This window comes from Lynx rufus, unplaced genomic scaffold (assembly GCF_022079265.1).
Source record: "Lynx rufus isolate CCGP_SWC_20201006 ecotype Redwood Valley unplaced genomic scaffold, mLynRuf1.p SCAF_11, whole genome shotgun sequence".
NCBI lineage: Eukaryota > Metazoa > Chordata > Mammalia > Carnivora > Felidae > Lynx > Lynx rufus.
Window position 1 is genome coordinate 8,349,510 of NW_025814825.1, and position 17,912 is coordinate 8,367,421.

Consider the following 17,912-nt stretch of genomic DNA (forward strand, 5'->3'; position numbering starts at 1 on the left):
AACTGTGTTAAATGTGTTTGGTTAGCAGTTCAGAAGAGTTACTTGAACTTAAGGCACGTGCATTCAAGTCCAGTTCTGCCACTGTAAGCAATATAACATGGGCTCATTTATCTCATCTGCACGAAAAGGATAATGATGCTTAAATATGTTGTTACGATGGTATGATGATAAATGTGGTAGTATACGAGAAAGGGGCCTTGTGAACTCTAACGTGGATCTGAATTTAGCTACTTAAGTGCCCATTTTAAATTCTACATGTAATTGTATTTTATAAAATACTTTGCATTCATACAAATTATTTCATCTATGAGCTGCTTTTATTCATGAACATCATAAAAAGTTTAATTTTTTAATATAGAAGCATCAGTCAACTCTTCCAAATTTTTACTAGGTCAGGAACCAATGAATTTACATAGATTCACTTTGTCTCCAATTTTGTATGTGCAAAAAACCAACAACATTAGTCAAGAGTATTTGTGATTGTAAAGAGCCCAAGTATTAAATGAATTGTTTTCAAAGTGTTAATTCGTTCTAATATAGCGTTATTAAGTTCTTCACTCAAAGAACAAATATGCATGAATAAAGAGACACAATTTTTTGAACCATTCTCTGTCACAGAGAATTAATTTTTCAAGACATAAAAACTATTAGCACAGTAAGAAGCAGTCAATAGTCATCCTAAGCCAGATAATACGGCATTCTAAAGAACAGGCAGAATCATTTACTTTACTTGTTTCTATGTTTCAAGTAAATGTGACATTGGCCATCAATGTCTTGTTTTGAAACTACAAAAGAAAATAGTGGGCATCACTTATTCTGCTCAATGGGTATTAACTGTAGAGATATCTGTATTTGAGAACAGGACTTGAATTGAACTATTCAATTATCTGGGGTTGAACTTTTGGTTTCATTTTAGTACTGAAGGAATGCATTCAGGCAGAAAGACAATTTATAGGTCTTATAGGTGTCTTGTTCTTAGGACTAGTAGACTTGTATCCAGAGGCAAACGTCTTTTTCCTTGTTTTAAAACAATATATTGCAATAACCCTGTATGGCGACAGATGGTAACTATACTTGAAGTGGTGAACATTTCCTGACGTATATAAATGTTGAATCACTATGTTATACACCTGAAATAATATAATACTGTATGTCAACTATACTTCAGTTTAAAAACACACATGCACATAGTATAAAGAAAAATAAACAAAAATATATTATTTTATATTTTCCCTACTATTCTTCTGACATTACACGCACACATAAGAGCAAATACTCTGCAAAATCATTATGTGGCAAGCATTTTTCCCTCCCTTCATGCTTCTCCTGACTGCTTAGACTCTTCACTACAGTGATAGCTTTAGTGTGTCGCTCTACAGAAATAATTCCTGAATCAGGTTCTTCCCACCTTGTAAGTACTTGTCGATCCTGTATCTCCTATTCTGTGCATGGAAAAGAAAAACGATAATATGACATGATTTTTTTTTATTTATTTTTGAGGCAGAGAGAGACAGAGCATGAATGGGGGAGGGGAAGAGAGAGAGGGAGACACAGAATCGGAAGCAGGCTCCAGGCTCTGAGCCATCAGCCCAGCGCCCAACGCGGGGCTCGAACTCACGTACTGCGAGATCGTGACCTGAGCTAAAATCGGATGCTTAACAGACTGAGCCACCCAGGCGCCCCATAATATGACATGATTTTTAAGGGATGGATTCAAACATTATACTGCTATGGCACGATTTTTTAGAGGATTTCAACCCTTTCTCCAGTGATTACCAATGTAAACGTGATAATTTGGCAGGAAAGTCAAGGAAATATTCTTGGGAAGGAGGATATATGTTTTTAAAATCTTAATGAAAACACTATCATACATGTACATATCAGTATCATATCTTCTTCTTTCCAATTAAATAATGAACCATTGATCTTAATTTATACTTATGAAGAACAAACAAAGGTTAATTGGCAAATAAACCTTCGCATTGTTAGCTACCCACTTTAATAATACTGGCACAGATTTTTATAAATCATGGATTTTAATTACCATGGAGAGGAGCTATCTAATATTTTGCACTACTGAATACCTTTCTTTTATGTTTCAGAGACACTTTCTTTTTTAGAAGACAAGATATTATGTTGTATTTTAAGTTAAACAGTATCTCACATGGCTCTGATTCATTTGGAATGATTGTACTGAATATGGACAGAAGAAATGCGTTAAGTACCCATTTTTCTCTCTGAGTAAATATAATTCAAAGAACTTTCTTTACTCTGTTATCTCTTACAAATTATTTTTGGTGGTTTACTATAAATATTATATGTATAGGAGCTATTATGGTAAAAATAAAAAAGCTATAGTCTGTAGGAAAAGCTAGGAGAAATATTTTAAAATTCATTTTTGAAATCATAGTCTGTGTCATTGATCATCATTGACAATGAAAAGATTGAGGTGTAAAATGTGGGACTGGAAACTAATTTCTAAAGTTTCAATGAAATCCTGATATCTTTATGGAAACAACAGACAAATATTTGCCATAAGAAGTACATATGTGGCCATCTCAATAAGTATCTAAAAGAGAGATCTCAAATCTAAAAAGAGCAAAAGAAGCCTGTCTTTTTTTCCCACAATGTACATGTTTTAATAAATACTATGGATAAAGAATTGTCGATAGAATAATGATCAAATTTTCAGGTATGAATCCTAGTTTGAAATTTCCTATGCACCCAGGCATTTATGGAAAGGGAAAAGCAAAGGGTGGATTAAGTAAACAAACATACAAAACAATGAACAAAATCAAATGGAAAATAAACAATAATAAAAAATAAACAAATTACCTACCTAACTCAAATTCCTATCTTATTGTTCACTCCCCTTATCCCAGGAGATGTCGTAACAGAATTCTGGAGATTGGTCAAGTACAATAAGATTATTGTACATTATTAGATGCACGGAGGAGATGGTCATGCCAACTATTAGAAGATATAATCCCTGTTATATTGTAGATGAAATTGTTTTGGAACATCTGTTTCTCTCTGTTGTACCCTGGAAATGGCAGTGTGATGCAGAAAACACTGTACATGATCCTTCATAACTTCTAGATGAATACACAAGAAAAAAAATTGCAAACACAGAAATGTATTTCTCTACCTTTCTTTTATTCTATCATGCCAAAGAAGATATGCAATGAGTAGAAGAAAGTAGTTATAAATACCAGTTATAAATACCACCTATGACCATGTCATGAGTTACAGAAAGGTGGACTATAGTAGTTCTGATTTAAGTATGTTTGTATATTTATTAACCAAATATTTTTTTTCTTCTCTCCCATTGTCCTCCTACCTAACATTGAATTTTTTAAATGGCATTTGTTTATATATCAGTATTTATGTTACAAATATCAAAAAGGAAATGTGAATCAACTAAAAGAATGAATGAACATCACCCATCCACAAAACAAGGACTTTGTATACATTTCTCAGGGAGTTGTTATCATTTCCACACGGTAATTGAATCATGTTAGATGTAAGCATGACTTTGTTGTCTTTCTTTGGAAATAAAACATATTCTAAACATAAATGTATGAGTACAAATTTGATAATGGGTGTACTGCAGTGACTTTGTCATATATTCACTAGACTAGGCTGAATTACGTTTCTTAGATTAATTCTCTCTCCTTTATGTTTCCAATTAGGAAGAGAAACAAACAAAAAAATTGCCCGAGGCTTGGAAAATCGATAAGTCAGGGGCAGTTTATGTAGACCCAGTAGGGTAAAGCTAGCTGGGTTCCCAGTGGATTGGCTTATTTGAATAATATTCACAAGCTCCAGAGCATTCAGGCTAGCCATAGTGGTCTGAAATGTGGTCCCAAGGTGGTTAAGGCACAATGGCCTAGAATGTGAGAGTTCATTAATGGAAATGCTTGGAATATGGACCAAACTAGCTACCCAAGAAGGGGAAAACATCTGCCTCTAGCCAGTGGCTCAACACGTGGTCAAGCCAGTATTAAAAACAAAACAAACAAACCAAGTTACACTGCAGTTGAATCCTTGATGTCTTGAAATCGAATTTTAGCTTGAATATTTGGGATATTTGAGTGGCCAAAATAAGACAGGAGACTTTTAGAGAATAAGGTAGAAGTTGCCTTAAACACCACGGAGAACATCTTATTTTGAAAGTAAAAAGGAAGAACACAACATGTAGAAGTATAAAGAGTCTTTGTAGGCCAACCCGTTGCCATGGAAACATTTATACAACACTAGCCAAAAATAAATAAATACCAGATTTAAATTTTGATGGCCTCAAACAGTATCTTGATGGAGTTGTAATGTGTTTAAAGTAGGAGTTACGCATTTATGATAGTAACATATTGGTATATTCCTTAGATCGAGGTGGGAGGTCTTGCAGCTTCATTTTTAGAAGGCATGAACTAAAAGTTCAGTAAAGTATATGTAAAAGCTAGTTGTATTCATAACCAAGAGTAAGGGGCACATGTAGGAAATAGGCAGAACCTCTTGATAGCAAGCAGGAGGGCAGTAGAAGAGGCACAAAGCAATGGGAGGTCCTCTCCTCAAGAGGCTGAGAGATATGCCTATATGAAGAGATTGTTGCCTCAGGAAAGCAATAATTTCCACTTAATTTTAGAATGGCTTAATTCCACTTAATTTTAGAATGGCTCAGGTAGTGGCAACCTGTGTAAGATTCTTCTCTTAGGCATGGGGCAGAGTGTAGGGGTATATGTTCTGGAAGAGTGCAAGGTTCATGGGCTAAGCAAACAATGAGCTCAAGAAACAGAATCCCTGATATCGAAAGAAGAGAAGCAGTAAATGCGGTAAATGTCTTGTGTCCAAATTTGTCAGTGTCTTAGAAGAAGCAGTTTTGGATTAAGAGAGATTAAGACCCAGTTGGTGGGTTATTTTGTTTGTTTCTTGGTCTTTTTGTTTTTTTGTCTTTTTTCTAAGTTGTTGGGAAGTCAAGTAGGCATCTCAATCAAACTGGATGCGTGGGACCTACTGGAGAAATAAAAGTTCTATTGAATGCCTTTTCCAAGAGTGCAGCATTGTGTATTTTGAGAAGTGAAATGTGTGCATGGGCACTAAAGTTCATTGATGTCTGAAATGCTGAAGGAGATAGGTAGAGTCCTAGTGAGTCCTTGTATTGTCATCTGACCATATGTGGAGACATTTGTGACTTTGATTTCTATTTTGGGCATTGGGAGACAAGAGATTCCCAGAATTCCTTAACCTGAAGGGGACACCTCTTCTCTTAAACGATAGTCAGGAGTTTGTACAAATGTGCAGATTGCACCATTAGCTCACAAAAGCCTTCAGTCTTCAGAAGAATTCCCAAATTTTCACCAGATGTGCTGATCTAGGGTCCCATCCTCTATCAGGGACATCCCAGTTAAGGGATGGTAAGCTGCAATATTCTACTGAACTATATAAATTATGATGGCAGAAATATCATTGGTACAGTATATCGACTGATTGCTGTTCACTCAGTTTGTTTTAAGGCTTCCCAAGTAGCTAAGGGGTGTGGGGAAAAGTGATCTCCAGCACCATGATATTTGGCAAGGGACTGAGGACAGGGAAAGCCACTCCATCCTACAGGTGGAATATACCAGTAGCTTCAGATTTGGCTCTGTCCTATTTAAGAAGGCTTTGTTAACCTTGCCAAGCTTGTAAGGTGCAGTTTTCATGACCCAAGGAATAATGATGGAAAACTAGGTAAGGAGGGTTACAGTCTTAGAGTGTGTGGCAGCCTCTCTTTTCAGGAGAGCCCAGACTGTTGCCAGCAATCTGCACTCTAATGGTGCCAACAAGGGCAGTTGATTTTTGTTTGTTTTTTTCTTTTGTTTTTTTCTTGTTTTTGTTTTTGTTTTTTTGCCTCAGGACCCCATATGCAATTTAGGGCCATCATAGGTGGTCCAGAGACTCTAGGAGGCAGACAAGGAGGTTGCTAACGTCTTTACAGCGAAGAGTCTCTGAGAGCACTAATGGGAGTGCCTGTTGATTTTGATTTGGATGGATTCTAGAGCCTATTTTTCAAGGTAGGTTGATTTGTAAGTAGCACCATTAGTGAAATTAAGTAACATCTGTAAATGAGGAGTATAGTGCTTTCAGTACTCACAAAGAGTTTTTAAGAATGTGCCAAATGCATTTCCTCAGTGGAGGATATCATCAATGTGACGTCATACCTGTGCTCCTGAAGAAAAGTGGATGCAGTTAAGATCTTGTCTGCAAAGATGGTGTGCACATACATTATAGGGAGGCTAGTAAAGGTGTGTGTGTCCTCTGGAGGTGAAGGTTAACTTCTGCTGAGAGGTTATTAAGTAAGGATGTAGTAGAACATAAAACATATTAGCCCAGTATGTAATAGCAAAATATTTACTGGCTACTGATGAATAGAGTTAGTAATTTCAATACTATTGGGTGTTGGGGACTTAATGGATATGACCACAGCCTTAAGGTTGTGGTAGTTTACCATGACAAGCCATTTAATCTTTCCTTGTTTAAGAACAGGCAAAACGAGGCTGTCAAATAAAGAAGCAATGGAGATAATCACCCATTCATTAATTAGGTCTTATATAATAAATTCTGATCCTTGAAGACCCCGTTTTGATTTATTTGGGGATGTATTAACCATTCTAACTAGGGGCTTATGGGGTCCCATTTTATCAAGCCAATTTGTAAGTGTCAAAGACTTAATTTAATTTAAATTTATTACTCAATATGTCAGAGTGTTTATGTCTAAGATGAGCTATTTCAGGGCAAAGGGTACTATGACTATGGGAAATTTAGCCAAGGTTGTAATTAAAATGAGCCATGGCTATTTTTTTGTCTAATTTATATTTAGTTATTTTCCCAAGATTATTTGGGATACCATGTTTAAATTTAGTGGGACCCAGGTATAATTATAATTTAAGTCCCAGTATTGATTAAGTCCATGAATCCTTGTCATTGGTGCATTTTAGCAAATGCAGTTAATCTAGAATCTATGTAGTAGAAACACAAAAAACACTTCCTATTCTTATATATTATTGCTATATACATTTTTAAAATAAATTTTGGATTTTTAATTGGCTCACATTATGGATTTTTATTTTAATGAATTTTGTGCATGTGTATTCTGTTGTTAGTTCCCCCACAAGTATCTTGGGTTTTGGTTCTATTTAATCCCTCTCCCCTATTTTTTTTTTTCCTGTTTTGAACTTCTAGCAGCCTAAAGCCACAGTGTTCAGTTTCTGTGTCTGTCTGCTAAGTCATAGTGAGGACTTTCTGTGTGATTACAAGAAAGGGGAAGGAGAACGGTAGCCTACCTCATAAGCAGCCATCTTTTGTTCTCACCCTTCCCAGTCCACCTCCCAGGGACTGGGGTCTATACTTAGAGAGGTGTAGCTGGCTCTCCTTGGGACAACACAGCCCCTTATCCAAAGTGTCAGTCAATCCACATGTTGACATGGTGTGGCACTTCGTAAAGCACAAGTACACTGGACAATGCTTTTTTTTTTTCATTATTTATGCAATTGGGTAACTTTGGCAGCTGCGGGAGGACAGAGGTAAGATATTCAACTCTGGTCTAAACATTGGGCCATTGACCTAGATGCAACCCACAATACCCCTCAGGATCTGGGCAACATGAAGTTAGTTGACAACAGCAAGGTGTGTAGCAGCACAGAAGATGGGCCATCTAAGCAACATCAACAAAAACAGAGTGTCATTCCTTCTACTCTGAGGAAGTCTGGTCGATATCTTCTTCCACAGGAGTCACCAGAAGTGCATGGATAAACCAGAATTCTGCCTCAAATAACAATTAAAAAAACAAAAACAAAACAGCACTGGTGTTGAAGAAGTGACAAGACCCTGAAATAAGCCTCTGCTAAATGTAGGAAATGACCAGGAAGATACTGGAAAACTGCCCCCAGAATTGCAGCTCAAGTGATCCATCATTCCTACTGCCCTAAGGGAGGACCTCACCTTGGCTGGTATGCAGCCAGTCCCCTGAGTTTAGTCAGTATTTTGAATATTCCATCACCAAGGACATTTGGGTAAAGAGAGACGTGGAAACCACCAATAGACACAGATTAAGTTTTTGATGGCAGGACACGACACTGACACCAAGATAAATGACAGGCAGGACTCTATTATAGACATGTCCAAATGAGAAAATGGTGTCAGTCAGGGTCATACAGAGGGTGTGCCTGGGGATGGGGTAAGAGAAAGGTGGAGCTGTAAGCGGCAGCTTATGTACGGTAAGTGGGGTGGGGTGGCTAGGTTTCTCTGCCTCTTCTGAATTGGTTTGTTTGAATAAGTGTTCAGTTTCTGGGTGTCAAGGCTGTCCCTAGTCGTCTGACACCTGGCCCTAGGTCAATGAGCTCAGGTACATAATGACCCAGAGTGTGAAAGCCTATGAATGCAGGTGGTTGGAGTGTGGACTTAACTAGAGAAACTGGCTGGCTTCTAGCTAGGACCTCAGAACTAGGTCAAAACATATTTAAAACAAACAAACAAACAAAAAATTATATTACAGGCCTCATCCAGTCCTACTGAATCACAATCTGCATTTTGATATCTCCAGAAGATGCCAATGCACATTCAAGTTTTAGAAACATTGCTGTATACCATGCCTTTTCAGGAACAGTTGAAACACTGGAAGTATTTAACTTGGAAAAGAACAAGTTTGAGTTGGATACTGAAGAGTGAGTCAAACCACTTTAAAAATTTAAATATATAAGGGCTCTCATGATATGAAGGATCCCTTAGTAAAGAAGGGATATTAATGACCAGTTCAAAAATATAGATTTTGTTAAGGTAAGATCATGGTTAAATGACTGTATTATTTGGTGACCCTGTCTATGGAAGAATTGTACACCCTCATTCTGTTTAACTTATGGCCATATAACTTGTTCTGGCTAACGAGATGTGGAGGAAAAAGACATTTGTTATTTCTAAACTTTAAGAAGTGGTGAATATTTCACCATTTTTTTTCCTTTCTTGCTTCTGGGAGCATGGTAGCATATGCCAAGATAGAACTTCTCACAACTTATATACCTCAGGAAATGTCATAAGCAGTGTCTTGTCATGCTGCAATGGGTACATAGGGTGAACAAGAAATGTTTTCGTTTTAAAGGCCTACTTTCCTCCCCTATTTTTAAGCCTCTAAAATTTGGACGGTATTTGCAATTGGTATAGTATAAGTTAGGATGACCTGACTGATACAATGAGGAACTTTCTAAAACAAGAATTATACAAAAATGCAATGCACTTTCTTCAGAGGAATGAGAATAAGGCTGGGCAATCAATTAGACGTGGATTTAAATCTCAGCTCTTTTGTTCCTAGCGAATTACATGTATATGGTCGGGCATCTCATGGATATTTGATAAATGTTATTTTCTCTCCATTAATGCAATAGTTTCCAAATAATCCTATGGAGTTCCATATTTCCAAAGTAGTGCCTGAGGGATCATAGCTCTGAGGGGATGCTAAAGGTATAGAGTTGTGGGTCTTCTGTCACCTATTTAATCAGTGTGACCCTACTTGAATATTTTTACATACCTTGTGGTATTTAAATTTAGCTGACTAAAAAATCCCTAAGGGAGCATAGAATGTAAAAACTGCTCCTCTAGAGAATTCCTTGTGAATGGAAATGTTCTAGGCATTTCAGGTAACTGTAGTTGAGCATAGCTAGAGTGGCCAGATGTCCTAGTTTTCCCAGAACAGGCCTGATTACTTCATTAGTAATCACTCCCTAATTTAATTTCAAAGGTTGCCCGGTTTGGATGATAAAATTATACGGCCACCCTAATAAAAAAGTTGAGTATAATGATATGAATAGATGATGAGGAGGACAACAAATAGTTAACATTAACATACAAGTTTACAATATACTACAGATTTATTTTTAAAAAGTGATTTTTGGGGCCCCTGGGTGGATTGGTCAGATAAGCATCCGACTCTTGATTTTAGCTCACGGTCTGATTGAGCCCCTGGTGAAATGGAGTCCACGTTGGGCTCCACACTGGAAGTTTGGAGCCTGCTTGGGATTCTCCCTGTCCCTTTCTCTCTGCCTCCCACCACTTCCACGTGATCTCTCTCTCTCTCTCAAAATAAATAAACTTAAAAAAAATTAAAATGTGATTTTTTTAAAAAGCAATTATTTTCTGTCTGATGAATAAGTGGGCTAGATGTACTTTAAAACATGTTTCAAACTTGGAGATTCTCTCATATTATACATATTAGAAATAACCTAGAATAATCCAATCTCTTTAGAGGATGAAGCAATTCATTGCTAAAAATAACACATTTTCATAACACCAAATAAGCAGAAGCCCTGAGAGACATGAAAATTTCAACTGGACATCATTTTCATACTTGAAAGTACTACTTGGTTCTAAAAGAAGATGTGTCTTATAAGGATGCAGGATTTCATCAAGGTCTAGTATCTTTAGAGTTGCAGAAGAGAGTCAATTACATAAGAGCAACAGAAACAATATCCTAACCGAGAGCCAGAGCCATCAGGCACTAAACATGGGTCCCAAATCTTAGGGGCATGTTTAACTTCACCACTTCCATCTTTTTGTGATGGAGTCACCAACAATTTTAAATAGCGTTTATATGTATCCTTGGTATTGCAGTCAAGGGTTCAGCTTCATCCGAACCAATAGTTCTAGTTCTTAAATACTCAGGAAATCAAAAGGGCAGTTCCAAAAATATTGCTTTAGGAAAGCAGCCCTCCAAGTTGTGTAGGTTGGTATAATTGCGGTGTCAGTGGTAAGCATTTAAAATTTTATGAAAGTTTAGAATCACACAAAATGTAATTGACTCTATATTATTATATCAGATTAGAAAATCTAAGCTTGTACATTTATATTGATATTTTGACTGTTTAGGACAATGTGATCTTTAGAAAAATGTTTTCGATATGTAACTCCAATTTCAAATGTAGAAGCAGGAGCTTAGATTTCAAGTTAAAGTCTTGCTAAATTTAAAATCAATGTTGGAGTGTTTAAGGTAACTTTGAATCACTCCATTAAAGACCTAATGTATTGCAATTTTAAGGATCACCTAAGTGTTTGCCAACCAAATAATGGAGGAAGTTAGAAAGGAAATCAAGTATTTCAAAGTATCTGATTAGTAGAGGGACTATATGTAGAACCTATCATAGTTTGTTTAAGTAACTCACATTGCCACTTAAATCCTGTGGCTATTATAAATGGAATTTAGAAAATTCATTCTTTTGTAAGCAGCTTTGTTAGTGGAAGAAAAGGCAATAATCAAAAGTAGTTCAAGAGATATCAGTGTGCATTCTTCTAAGTAGCCATGCATCAATTTTGTTTCCTGATAACTTCCAGTCTTACTTTACAGGTGTAAAAATAATGGCATGTGGCCCACATAATAAAGTTTAAGTATTTAAATATCATCATAAAATTGACAGAATAGTAGCCTCTTGTGAGCAATAGGGATTTGGGAATAAATCTAATCTTCTCCATGTAGAACATTATCTCTATATTTTATTAATGGAAATAGACAATTTTCAAGGATTTTCAAATCATAAATGCAACCCAGTATGAAAAGTCTAAAGCTCAGACCTTGAGTTTTTATCCAACGGAAAGTTTAATCATGAAATCAATATTTTGTGAACAAAAATTCTGGTGAGCTGTGTGTGCCTGGGGAGAATATTTTCATGGCTCAGTGATGCTACTTAGTAAGTGAAAATCATTGAGGCATAACCAGAGAAAGAAATTTGTGAAATAAAACATTCAGCTGTTTTTACAAGATATTGGGCAATGCAAATTATTTTGTCTAACCACAGTGATTTTTTAAAGCTTGCTGATGCCTATATAATGGCCCATCAGGGCACTATAACTCATAGTAGTGTGATTTTCATTCCCTTGAGTTTATTGGTACCTAATGCTCCATTGTAAGTCATTCTGCATCACCATTGCATAAGCTTAAAGTTCTTAGAAGAAGAGATTTGGGGTGGAGAATAATAGTGCATCATTTTCTCTTCTCTACTTCTCTTCTCTTCTCTTCTCTTCTCTCTCTTCCCTTCTTTCTCTTTTTTCAAAGAGGAAGAGACTAAAAGAAGTTGCTCTGTGTGGGGTCATATAAGCACCCACAAAGCACTGGGGAATCTATGGGGAAAGAATGGGAAATGTAACCAACACCTTCCCATCTGCCATAAAGCTCTACAGTGATGACTCATTTGGTTGTGCTCAATGTACTTGAATGGTGATTTCCTTAATTCTAGAAAACTAAACAGAACAAGCAACAGAAAGATGTTTCTTTCCTTGTAAGAGTGAAAATTATGAGGTTAAAAAAATGAAGGAATGAATATGAATATAAGTAAGCAATATAAATGTAAATAATAAATATAAATATAAATAAATATAAATACAAAAAATACAAATATAAATATAAGGGGAAGTCTGGTGAGACAAGATGCAACTTACACAGGGGAAGATAAAATAATTAAAAACTTGGTTGATGCTTTCTATGTAAATCAATGGGTATGCTGATCTGTCACAAGCTTCATTCATCTTTTTGTTTCGGGGTTTTCTCTTTTCTCTAATTGTCCTCACTGTCGATGAATTCATGGTTTAAGTTTCTCTGGTGGGGAAGTAGCACAAACATGTGATGTAACTCACCAGAAACAGAATCTGCATCAAGTCCCCCAGCAGTGTGTGTTATCATTATCTCATAGAACCTAAGCCCAATTCACTTCTTTTCAAATACAGCTGGTAAATCTAAGTGTGATGGACAGGGGTGTGAGCCACCCAGATCTCCTGCAGAAAGGACAGCAACCTGTCCCTAGTGACCCCAAGGATATATCAAAAACAGGAGGAACCAGAAAACCAGGTAAGCAGAGGCACAGAGACAATATTTTTGAATAATCAGAGGCAATAGAAATATAATGTATTAAGATGACTTAAGGGGCGCCTGGGTGGCGCAGTCGGTTAAGCGTCCGGCTTCAGCCAGGTCACGATCTCGCGGTCCGTGAGTTTGAGCCCCGCGTCAGGCTCTGGGCTGATGGCTTGGAGCCTGTTTCCGATTCTGTGTCTCCCTCTCTCTCTGCCCCTCCCCCGTTCATGCTCTGTCTCTCTCTGTCCCAAAAATAAATAAACGTTGAAAAAAAAATTAAAAAAAAAAAAAAAAGATGACTTAAGAGTCTCAAGTCTATGTGAAAAACAAAACAAAACAAACAAACAAACAAACAAATAAAAACCTTAATTTTGACCTTGTGACCCACAAGTATTTGGAGAACTGCTCACAAGTATGTATACTGTTTTCTCATTTTTCATATAGAATTCCCTGTACGTACCAAACTTCAGAGCAGTTCTTCAAAGCAAGCTGAAAGACTGTCTCCCAGGCTGTAGTCCTCAGTAAGACAAGGAATAAAGCATTTACTCACCTACTTTGCCATTGACTTTCTTTCAGTCGACACTCCTGAAAACACAAAGACTTACCCAAAACAAGCATTCTAAAATGCAAAGATCCTCATAGCTTGGTAGGCTAGAAATCTTTGCAAATGTTTGGAGGGCAGGAAAGTTTCCCTAGAATCATTTTAACACCCCCTTAGGAGGCCACTCATTCTATTTTTTTTTAAGTTTATTTTTACTTATTTTGAGATACAGAGCAAGCTGGGTGGAGCAGAGAGAGAGAGAGAGAGAGAGAGAGAGGAAGAGTATCAATCAGGCTCTGTGCTGTTAGCACAGAACCCAATGTGGGGCTCAAACCACAAGATCATGAGCTGAGCAGAAGTCAAGAGTCCAATCCTTAACTGACTGAGCTACCCAGGTACCCCACTGTTCATTCTTTATCAACCATTTTATCAATACAAACAGAAAGAAAACATCAAATAAATCCCTATGAAAAGACAAATGGTTCATTTTTGATAATATATATAATTATTTTAAAACCAACAATGTGTCAGATACTTTATTAACTTATGTATATTCATTATCACTAATCCATTCATGGATCAATCTGTAACTTTATATAGATAAGGAAACTGAGGCTCAAAAGAAAATGAATGAATGAATGAAGAGTATAGCAAAGGAAAGACATAAGCCAAAATATATATCTGAATTCCAAAGCCTATGATTCTGGCTTTTGGGCAAGGGGTGGGGGAATAGGATAAAATTTGAGAAGAGGAAATAATGCTGATACAATTACTAGTTCACCCAGTGGCTGAGAGCAGAGGTAGGCTAGAAAGAAGGAGAAATGAAGTTTAGAGGCCTAAAAGAATTTCACAACTGTTTTCCTTCGAAGTTGCCGCAACCAATGTCAAAACTCTATCAAATTACTTTTGCATGAAGTTTGACATAAAATAATATAAATAAAATATTTTAAATTGGGCTTCCTATTTATAAACTAAAACTTTTAAAAATGTAAGGAAAGATTAATATAGTCCTATCAAGACCTTTGATAATCACTGACTAAGCGTATGACTAGAAGCTCAGCATTATCACATATTTTTGTGAGTCTCTGGAAAATACCACGTGAAACACAAAGGCACATTACCTTGATAGCTTTTATTATTTACATGCAGTCAAGGTTTTCATGTATCTAATGATAAACTCCTAAAGGCAACACACAACAGGATGGTTACCTTGGCAACTGAGCCTGGCCAACCACAGAAACATTTTAATAAGGCAGCCGCACCATCAGGGATAAAACAGTCCCAGTTTGACAGGGGAGTAAAATTGGCACACTGAACCTGAACGGGGCAGGAACACACATAACATGGGCACAAGCAGATGCTGTAATATGATGTGTTCTAAAATTCCACTTGCAACAAAAATCATTACTGCTCAAAAGCTACACTAGTTACTGAGGAAAGCTTAATATTCTGCTGTGCACTGAGTTCTCCAAGGTTGAGATTTTGGTCTGCCAAGATCTTTAACATCATCCTGGATGGTCTCAGTCAATTGAGTCTAAGCACACAGATGATATTTTGAATGGGGCTTGCAAGGACACTGAAAAACTTGGTACTGTGCTCCATGAATGCCTTTGAAATAAATAGATTTAGAGATAACTCTAAAAGATCTAGAGATAACTCTAAAAGATCAAAGCTTGGGATGCCTGGGTGACTCAATTGATTAAGCATCTGACTCTTGATTTCAGCTCAGGTTCATGATCTCATGGTCATGAGACCAAGCCCTGCATCAGGCTCTTCTGCACTGGGCATGCAGCCTGCTTAACATTCTCTCTCTTCCTCTTCTCCTGTCCCTCTCCTGTTTCCATGTGCTCTCAAGAGCTTTCTCTCTCTCTCTCTCTCTCTCTCTCTCTCAAAAATAAAAAAAAAATAAAGGGTCAAAGCTTAATCCACTGATCTCACCTATTAAGTAAGTAGGTGTGGAGCACTGGGAAGTGAGAACTGTGCTCTTCCTCAGTCCCTTCAAGCATATCACATGGGCATTTCCAACACTCTTCCTTTGTAAGTCTGAGTTTTAGTTGATGGTCTTCTGAGAAAGTTAATTGGAATGTTATTTTTTGTAGACCTGACTAATACCCTACAAATTCGCTTTGGCACCATAGGATAAGGTAATTCAATACATAGGTAATACGCCAAACAGAGGAACCCAAATCCTACACTATTATTTCAGTATGTACAGGCAGCTGGGTTGCAAACACCACACTGTAATTAACATATTCACTCAAAAATATTTCAACTGTTTAGGCTGAATGAATATGTGCATAATATCCTCCAAAAAATGTGCTCTATATTCCTTGCATTGAATCAGTGGGCCCTGTTAGAGGTAGTGAGACTTCCAGTGTGTTCTCTGACCTAACTCCCAAGGCTGCATTGGGTACCCATTTTCCACCTGCTTAAAGAACCCTATAAATAATACTATTTATCACATTATTTTGCATTTTTGTATGCTGGCTTGTGTCTTCTTTTAACTGAAAACTCTTGGAGAATAGTAATCCTATTTGTATAAACGTATATCCCCAGGACTTTATCGGTATCTGGCTCAGCATAAGTGCAAAGTAAATGTATTTTGACTGAATCAGAAAAATAGGAGAGAACACATGTGAATATAATTCTCCTTGCTAGTGGAACCCCTGTTGACTTCTGATCTTTCCCGGGATGCAGTTTCCTCACACAGTCACTTGGTAACTTGGGTTTTCCTGATTTACATGGAAATAAATGCAGAGTGAGAGGACAGCTACTATTTCCCCCCTCTTTGTTAGATTACACTTACTCTGCATTATCGGTTATCTAGTCTTACCTGCTGGAATTTTCCCTGCCTGAGTACCCCAGATATAAATCTCAGAGTTAAGACCTTACTTTTCAATGTGTCACATATACTGGTGTCTCCTCGTGCTCGCTGTCGACTGGCTGCTTCCCTAAGAAGCAGCTGACTAAGCCCACTTAGGCTGTCTAATCATAGCCCCTGAACTGTGTCTGCCTCCAGAGCTGTTTAACAAATTATTAACATGATGAACAAGAGTTTTGCTTTTTACATTTTGTGCATTGTCTTTTTGCCAGGAAATGCCTACATATTACATTTTGCCTTCATGAAAAGCCAATCACATGTAAATGAGATCATACAGTATTTGTTGGTCTGTGACTGGCTAATTTCACTTCTATTGCTCTCCAAGTTCATCCATGTTACCACAGGCTCCTAATGCTATAATCCGTATGAGCGTGCAGATGTCTCCCTGAGATAGTGATTTCATTTTACTTGGATATATACTTCACTGTGGGCTGAATGTTTGTTTCCTCCCCCAAATACACATGTTGACATCCTAGCCATTAGCGTGATGATATTTGGGGGTGGGATCACTGGGGGTAATAAGGTCATGAGCATGGGGCACTCGTGAATGGGATTAGTGGCTTTATAAAAGAGACCCTTAGCTCCTTCATTTTATGTGAGGATAAATCGAGAGGAGTGGAAGAAGTCATTCCATAATGACATCCTGATCTCAGACTTCTGGCTTCTGGGATTGTAAGAAATAAACGCTGTTTGTAAATCATCCAGTTGGTGACATTTTGTTATAGCAGCCCAAACAGACGAAGACATACACAGAAGTGGGATTGATGTGTCATATGATAGCTCTATTTTCATTTTTTGAGAAACCCCCATACTGTTTTCCATCATGGCTGTGCCACTTTCATTCCCCCCGACAGTGTGTAAGGATTGCCTTTCCTCTACCTCCTCACCAACACCTGTCATTTTTTTTTTTTGTCTTTTTGATAGTAGCCATTCTAACAGATGTGAGGTGATATCACATTTTGGTGTCAGTTTTGCATTTCCCTCATGATTGGCGATACTGGGTACCTTTTCATAGACCTGCTGGCCATCTTTATGTCTTCTTTGGAAAAATGTTTATTCAGGTCTTTTTCCCACTCATAGAAGCAGAGAGTAGAATAGGCACTGCCAAGGGTTTGGGGTGGGGAAAATAGTGAAATATTGGTCAAAGATTACAAGTTCAGATACGCAAGGTGAATAAGTTCTGGAGATCGAACGCACAGTGTAGTGACTATAGTTAATGATATTGAACTGTACACCTGAAATTTGCAGAATAAGAGAATAAATCTTAACTCTTCTCACCAAAGGAAACAAAACTAACTTTGTAAAAAGTATATGAAATGGTGGATATTTAGTTTGATTGTGGTGATCAGTTCACATTATATATGTATGTCAAACATTATATCGAAACATCATGTGTGCACCTTAAATGCGCACAAATTTATTCATCAATTATACCTCAGTAAAACAGGGGCAACAGGCCTGCCAATCATCTGTTCGAAAACAGAGTGTAAAGGCTCACTATTCCATCTTGATCTTTTAAATTTTTTTCAGAGAGTAATATTTACTTGAAAGGTATCATTCAATCTTTACATTAAAGTTGTTGCACATAAGATTAATATTATATCTATTTTTCAGGTAAACAAACTGAGACT

General features: G+C 37.1%; 1 pseudogene; it reads left to right on the plus strand.

The window, feature by feature from the left end:
* The first annotated feature begins 7,635 nt into the window (after positions 1 to 7,635).
* The window catches only part of LOC124507296 (nucleoside diphosphate kinase A-like), a 28,675-nt pseudogene continuing 18,398 nt past the window's right edge, over positions 7,636 to 17,912 (plus strand).